Genomic DNA, 7,702 nt, shown 5'->3' with positions numbered 1-7,702 from the left:
GCCTGCGGCGGGCTAGGTTTAGGGTTTGGGGCGGCGGGCGCGGGTGGGCTGGCGGCGGTGGCTGGGCCTTGGGGCGGCTCGGGCGGTGGCTTATAAAGCCCCCCGGGCGGAGTCCCGCTCGGGTACGGCCCGGAGTCGGTTTCTTTTTTTTTTAATAATTCCGACGTGCAGGAAAAGAAAGAAAAGAAATACTGAACAGACTCCAAAAATCCCGAAACAAATTTTCCCCGTCCTCTAAAAAGAGGCCGGACAAGGTGAACATTTATTTGGGCCTAAAATGCAATTTTGAAAAACGCATATTTTTCCTAATTCAAATAAAATAACGATAAAACTCTGAATAAAAAATATTATTTGCTTTTAATATTAAATCTCTGATATTTCTTTATTTTGAGGAAGTCATTTTATCCTCTCTCTTTTATTTTTATAAAAAAAATATTCAAGAGAAAAATAATTAAAATCAAAGGATCCTTTTTTCAAAATCCGAGAAAAACTCGAATATGAAAATAATGAAATCCCCAACTCTCTCCGTGGGTCCTTGAGTTGCTTAGAATTTCTAGGATCAAACCAAAATGCAATTAAAGTATGATATGCAATGATGATCTAATGTATAACATTCCAAATTGAAAATTTGGGATGTTACATCTTCGATATAGTCCCCTTCCGCAGCGGCTACCACGCACTGCTCGGACGAACCGCGTTTGCTAGATTCAACGCGGTGCCACATTATGTTTATCTCAAGCTCAAGATGCACGGTCCATGCGGCGTCATTACAGTAAATGGAAACACGGAACATTCCCTCCCTACAGAGGAGCATACCGCAGCCCTTGCAGCAGAAGTACAGAGCGGCCTTCTCAAGCGGCACCATAATCCGGCCGCCGAGCCCTTGGACATCGCTAAGAAGGTCCGGACTACACTGCAACAGGGCAGCTCGGTTCGTCAAGAGCTGAATTAGTAAATTAGGCCTCCGTCCCAGCCCCGATGAGGAAAGGGCATCTGTACCGCGTGTACATAACTACGCACTCAAAACCCCATGGGTACCGACGGAGGCATAACTCGCTCGCGATCCACAGTGCGGCTTGACCGACCCTGGGATTCGCACGCCTTTACTTTTTCTTTTTATTACGGGTTTTTCTCTTTTCGAGGTCTATGCGGACAACCCGCTTGCAGAACACACCAAGGAGGCAAGGAGCTCTAGCATACAAGGGAATCCCCAGGTGGTCTCTAATAAACGATTGCCATACTTGTTTTACATACCCGCACGCAGCTCGTCCTTGGTTGTGGCATGTTAAATAGCTTTACTTGCTTATCGCATTACTTGCACAAAGTACGCCTCGACGTACTAATTACATCACTATGGTGAATAAATGGTGGCGTCGGCTTATTACTTAATTTTCCTGTTTCCTCACCTTTGTATATATTACTTATTGCACACGTACACCATGGTACGTATTACTACGCCAGGGGCTTCATTACACCCCGCATCACGGCAATAAAAGTCCGAACACTTTTCCAGTACAGTTCGGCACCCTGAACTTATAGCATTATATGCATCGGCTCCGAATCATGTCTTTGGTCAATAGTTGAGTTGCCCGGCTCCTGTGCTTACTACCTTACATTCCACTATATTGGCTAGGGTAGTAAAGGGAGAACTACTGCGATTGTGTCCCGGTTCTTCCGGACGAGCACCTCAGTAGAGAAAGACGAAAACTGCTGTCATGATGCGGCGAGAGCTGGTCAGCTATTCGAGAGGTTCCAAATCGTTAGAGATTTTTTCCGCTTCTTGCGAAGAATCGGTTCCTCCGATTAGGCGTGTACAACGCCCCTAGTTCGGCCTTCCGAATACCAGGGGCTTTGCCAACTTTCTTAATTGTCAAACTCCTATGGCTAAGAGAGGGCGGTAAAGGCCGCATAGTCTGATTGCCTTGTTCGTTGCGCTAAACACCTCCTTTAAGGACCAGAATGTGGAGTAAAGAGTGTTTAGATTTATCCCGAACACCCCCGTACTATCTACGTGGGGGCAGAAGCCGACGACTAGTCAACCCTCAGATTTCATAAACGGCCGCACAGGAGGTAAATCGCAAACATTATAATACATAACATCATTATTCCATATTACAGGATAGGATAATACAAATGTTCTCATGGGAATATGTCATCCTCCGAACATTGCTCCGCCACAAGGCGGGACCCCTCCAGGACACCATCAAAATAGAGCTCGGGTCGACGATGCTCCTTGCCCTCCGGCGGCCCCTCGGTCATCAGCTTCTTGGCATCCAGCTTTGCCCAATGCGTCTTGACGCGGGCAAATGCCATGCGCGCACCTTCAATACAGACCGATCGCTTCACGGCTTCGAGCCGCGGACAGGCACTTACAAGCCGCTTAACAAGACCGAAGTAGCTGCTAGGTATAGGCTCGGCAGGCCATAGCCGGACTATCAGGTCCTTCATGGCTAGCTCTGCCGACCTGTGCAGCTCGACCAACTGCTTCAGCTGGTCGCTGAAGGGCACCGGATGTTCGGGTCCAAGATATTGGGACCAGAATAGCTTCTCCGTAGACATCCCTTCTTCGGCTCTATAATGCTCGGCGGCATCTGATATACTGCGCGGCAGATCTGTAAACGCCCCTGGAAAACCCAAATTCAGATAAGTACAAGGAACGTCTCTTCTACATACTTGCTTTGCACGGTGAAAGACTTACCCGCCGCAATCTTCTTGGCCGTCTGAATTTCCTGGAGGGCGTTCTGGGCTTCGGCTCGTGCATCCTGTGCGCTCTGGTGGGCCTTCGCCAGTTCTGACTCTTGCGCCTTACAATCGCGCTCCAAGGACTCAAATCTCTTGATCGCGCCCTGGAGCTGTTGCTGCGCCTCGCCAACCTGGGCCTCGTGCTTCTCGTGCGCGGCGCGTTCCTTGGCCGCTTTGTCCTCGGCCTCGGCTAACGCCTTTTTGGGGCCGCCACCTCGGTCGTGGCCCCTAATAAAGTTCATGACACTTTAGTCAGCTTGAACAATTTACTCTTCAATATACACGCAGGTTACTGCATACCTTGGCTATCCTCCAGCTGCTTCTTCACGCGGCCGAGCTCTTCCTGGGCCCGCTCCAGTTTTTGCTTCAGTCCGGAGACCTCCGCAGTTTGAGCGGTAGCATCCCGCAACGAGGCCTGCTTATTCACATAGACACTTTATGTTAGACTCTTGCGAAAATTAATTTTGATCCTCTGTTCGGCTTTTCTTTCCGGACACTGAACAGAGCATCAGGGGCTACTGTCTACACTGTGATATTCTTCCTACAATTATGTACTCACCTCAAAGCCTGCTAGAAGGCTAGCGCAGGCTTCGGTCAGCCCGTTTTTGACGGACTGAACCTTTTCGATCACCATACCCATATGGGCACGGTGCTCATCCACAATGGAGGCGCCTCGCAGCGCTTCCAGTAGATGATCCGACGCCTCTGGTTGGACAGAGGACACCGGTAGCACACCCCCTCCTTTCGGGAAGGGCCATTTGCCGGACTCCGGAGCCGTATAGGTCTCCGGAATAGAATCCGGCTGAGGGTCGAATAGAACTCGGCCCGCACCGTCCGTCTCCGTAGGGGCTTTTTCCCCCATGTATCCGGCGGTCCGGGAGTCATCCTGGGGTGCTGCCCTGACGATCTCCAGAGTCTTCCCCCGGTCCGAGGAGGCCCTTTGAGACGCCTCCTCGTCGTCACCCTTGGCCGAAGGGGAGTAAGCGGGCGGCGGTGACATGCTGGCCCTCTCCTTTGGGTCCAGCGAACCTTCTGATGAAGATAGCGGAGAGTTGTCCTGAGCCGGACTGCAATAACACGATTCAAACATTGCAAGGCAGAAAGGACGGATATTCGGGCGTGCATAAGGATTTTTGATACTTATGATTTGGCTTGGGGCTTGGCCCGGAAGGCTGCTCCAGACTGCTATCGACATCCCACGCGGAGTTATCCGCGGGGGAGCCCTTTCCCCTCTTAGGCGCCTTCGCCTCCAGGTTCTTAGAGGCCGCCCTCTTCTTCCTCCCCGCCTCAGGTGGGGAGTCATCTTCTTCTTCCTCGTCTTCCTCGTCATCTTCGGGGGACGAAGAGTGAGTCTCGTCTTCGAACATCACATCCGAAGCTCCTTTTCGGCGAAGGCCACTCCTGGTCCCCTTGGCCGCTTTCTTGGCCTTTTTCTCCGGCACGTCATAAGGCGCCGGAAACAACATCTTCGTCAGAAGTGGGAATTCTTGCTCCTCAGGAAGCGGAGCTGGACAGTTAATCCGCCCCGCCTCCTCGATCCAGGCCTGGCGAAGTGGATGGGAGAGCTTAGAATCCATCCTCAAAATATGCCGGTGAAGGATATACCTTGAAAACATTGAAAGACTTACCGAATTGGCCTGGCATTTTAAGCTAAGCCTTCGATCTTCGGTCGTGGGTGGTGGCGTCTCGCCAGCCTTGAAGAGCGCTTTCCAGATATCTTCGTGCATCGCGCCGAAGAGCTCTAGTAGCGTCTGGTGCTTGGCTGGGTTGTACTCCCACAAATAGCAAGTCCTACGTTGGCACGGAAGGATCCGGCGAATGAACATAACCTGGATCACATTGACAAGCTTGATCTTCTTGGTTATCATGTTCTGGACGCATGTCTGGAGCCCAGTTATCTCGTTCGAAGATCCCCAGGTCAGGCCCTTCTCTTGCCAGGAAGTGAGCCGCATCGGAACTCCGGATCGAAATTCGGGGGGCGCTACCCAGTTTGTGTCACGCGGCTCGGTGATGTAAAACCACCCCGATTGCCATCCCTTCACCGTCTCCCCAAAGGAGCCTTCGGGCCAGGTGACATTGGGCATCTTGCCCACCATGGCGCCTCCGCACTCTGCTTGTTGATCGCTCACCACCTTCGGTTTCACATTGAAGGTCTTCAGCCATAGGCCGAAGTGAGGTGGGATGCGGAGAAAGGCCTCGCACACGACAATAAATGCCGAGATATTGAGGATAAAATTGGGGGCCAGATCGTGGAAGTCCAGCCCATAGTAAAACATCAATCCACGGACAAAGGGGTGGAGAGGAAATCCCAGCCCGCGGACAAAGTGTGTGAGAAACACAACCCTCTCATAGGGCTCGGGGGTAGGGACGATTTGCCCTTTTGCCGGGAGTCGGTGAGCAATCTCCTTGGCTAAATATCCGGCCTCCTGGAGCTCCGTGATGTCCTTCTTCTTGACGGAGGAGGCCATCCACTTGCCTCCAGCTCCGGATCCGTACATGTTTGGAGTGCTTTCTCGAACGAGGAAAAGCTAAAGCTTGGGTGCTGGAGCTCAAGGACGGAAGGACTAAAGGAGAGAAAGGGTGTGGGTGAAGGAAGAGAATCCTTATCCCCTTATAAAGGCCGCGAATATCAAGCGCCTCCCCACTCGCCCTAAAAACTCGCCTATTCCCAAGGGCTATATGAACGGCACGGTTGGGTTACCCATGCCCGCATTGATGAGAATCCCGCGATAAGGGGACACGATATCTGCTTTGACAAGACGTGCCAATGGCAACCGCGTCTCAAAACATGGAGCGGCAGACGAAAAACGGTTCGAAATTATGACCGGACAGACGTGATGTCATGTTGTAAAAAGTTATCAGCGGATAGAACTCGTGTAAAAATATATTCTCCCTGCGGTTGTGTATGGTGTGTGTGACAGGTCCGGATTCTATCATCGCACCCGAAAACTATCTTGGAGTTCGGAAGGGGGAACCCGCCTTGCAATGCCGAAGACAATCTACGCGCCGGACTCCTCGTCATTGAAGCCAGGTTCAGGGGCTACTGAGGGAGTCCTGGACTAAGCGGTCCTCGGGCGTCCGGCCTGTTATCCTTGGGCCGGACTGATGGGCTGAGAAGACATGAAGACCGAAGACTATACCCGTGTCCGGATTGGACTCTCCTTGGCGTGGAGGGCAAGCTTGGCGACCAACTATGAAGATTCCTTCCTATGTAACTGACTCTATGTAACCCTAGATCCCTCCGGTGTCTATATAAATTAACTGGAGGGCGTAGTCTGGATAGGACAGATTCATTACCATAGTCATACAGGCTAGACTTCTAGGGTTTAGACATTACGATCTCGTGGTAGATCAACTCTTGTAATACTCATATTCATCAAGATCAATCAAGCAGGAAGTAGGGTATTACCTCCATAGAGAGGGCCCGAACCTGGGTAAACATCGTGTCCCCCGTCTCCTGTTACCACTGATCCTAGACGCACAGTTCGGGACCCCCTACCCGAGATCCGCCGGTTTTGACACCGACACTAACCTTATTTGCACATGCCATAAACTTCCTCCCACTGTCCACAGATTCAAACGCAACTAGCTTCACGCATGGAGATTGATGGTGACAACCAGCAGATAGGTCTTCAGCCACCCCGCTCCATTCGTTGCCACTGATGGTCCTAGGGAGCTACAAGAGGAAGAAATGACTCAAATCGACCGCTGGGTAAAAATATTTCATTCCAAGTCATAGCCCGAGAGAGAGAAGATAGGCATACCCGGGTGGTGAAGGAGTCGTCGCCGGAGGAGGAACCGCTGGAGAGGTCTTTGAAGATGACCATGGTGACCCCGGCGGTAGGATGCGAGACGGCGAGAGTGAGGAACCGGCTTTAGCTTTGGAAGGAAGGAAGGAAGGAAGGAAGGAGGAAACATGGGAAATGTGACTTGTGGTCGGGGAGAAAAGGGGGTGGGGAAGGGGCGGGGGTAGATATTTTGGCGGTAGGCCAAAATTTTGGAAATGTGGAGGGAAACTTTGCGCGCGGTGCCGCCGCACCATTCACTTTGAACGGTTGTGTGCATCGCAAACGATTCTTCTGGTTTACGCGCATGGGATGAGTTTGGTAATTCAAATTTTGGTGGAAATTTCCCCGGGTACGTCATTGCATAATTTAACATCGCTTGCTAATTTGGGAACACAAAAGAGCGTACAGCAGACAGACCACACTTACTGAATCGAGCAATTTTAGTGATTAAACAGAGCCAGTTGACCTAAACATTGCTCTAACCAAAGACCAGCATTAAAAACAAAGCCTAAGTATGCACAATTTTAACAAATCCGCCGCCGCGCCGGCCTATGCATCGCCGGTGTGAGATGAGATGTCGATGACTTGTCCTGGCGACATGCTACCGTTGGTGGACTCCGCGTCCCCCTGCTGAAGTCGAACTCGTCCTCGTCCTCGGCGCCGCCCTCAAGGTTGTACTAATCGTAGTAGTGGCTGCGCCATAGCTGACGTTGGTACTCCACCGCCGATTCCTCGACGGACAGACTCTTCTCTACCTCGACCTCGGCCACGCGCAACTCCTCCTACCGGCGCTCCTCGATCTCCGTCGCCTCCTGCATCTCCAGCTCCCGCTCGGCGACCTCATGAGGAAGCAGGTGCTCCATGGCCACCGCCGCCTTTTCAGACGTGGGTTGCATGCTGGAGTCCGAGGTGGCCTGGAATATCTTGGCGTGTGCATCATCGATGTTGGCGTGGATGGCCTCGACCCGGGCCAGGGCGACATCGGCGGCACGGACGGCAGCTCGAGCGCTCTCGGCATTTGCAGTCGTCGTCGCAACAGCAGCTACAGCCGTCTCGGCTGCTGCAGCTACCCTGTCGGCTGCCGCAGCCGCCCTCTCGGCGGAAGCGGCCGCGCTCAATGCGGATGCGGCGGCACTCTCGGCGTAGGCGGCCGATCTCTTTGCGCAGGCGGT

The sequence above is a fragment of the Triticum aestivum genome, chromosome 7D, assembly GCF_018294505.1.
Source record: "Triticum aestivum cultivar Chinese Spring chromosome 7D, IWGSC CS RefSeq v2.1, whole genome shotgun sequence".
In the NCBI taxonomy this organism is placed as follows: domain Eukaryota; kingdom Viridiplantae; phylum Streptophyta; class Magnoliopsida; order Poales; family Poaceae; genus Triticum; species Triticum aestivum.
Note: the sequence above shows the minus strand (reverse complement) of the source record.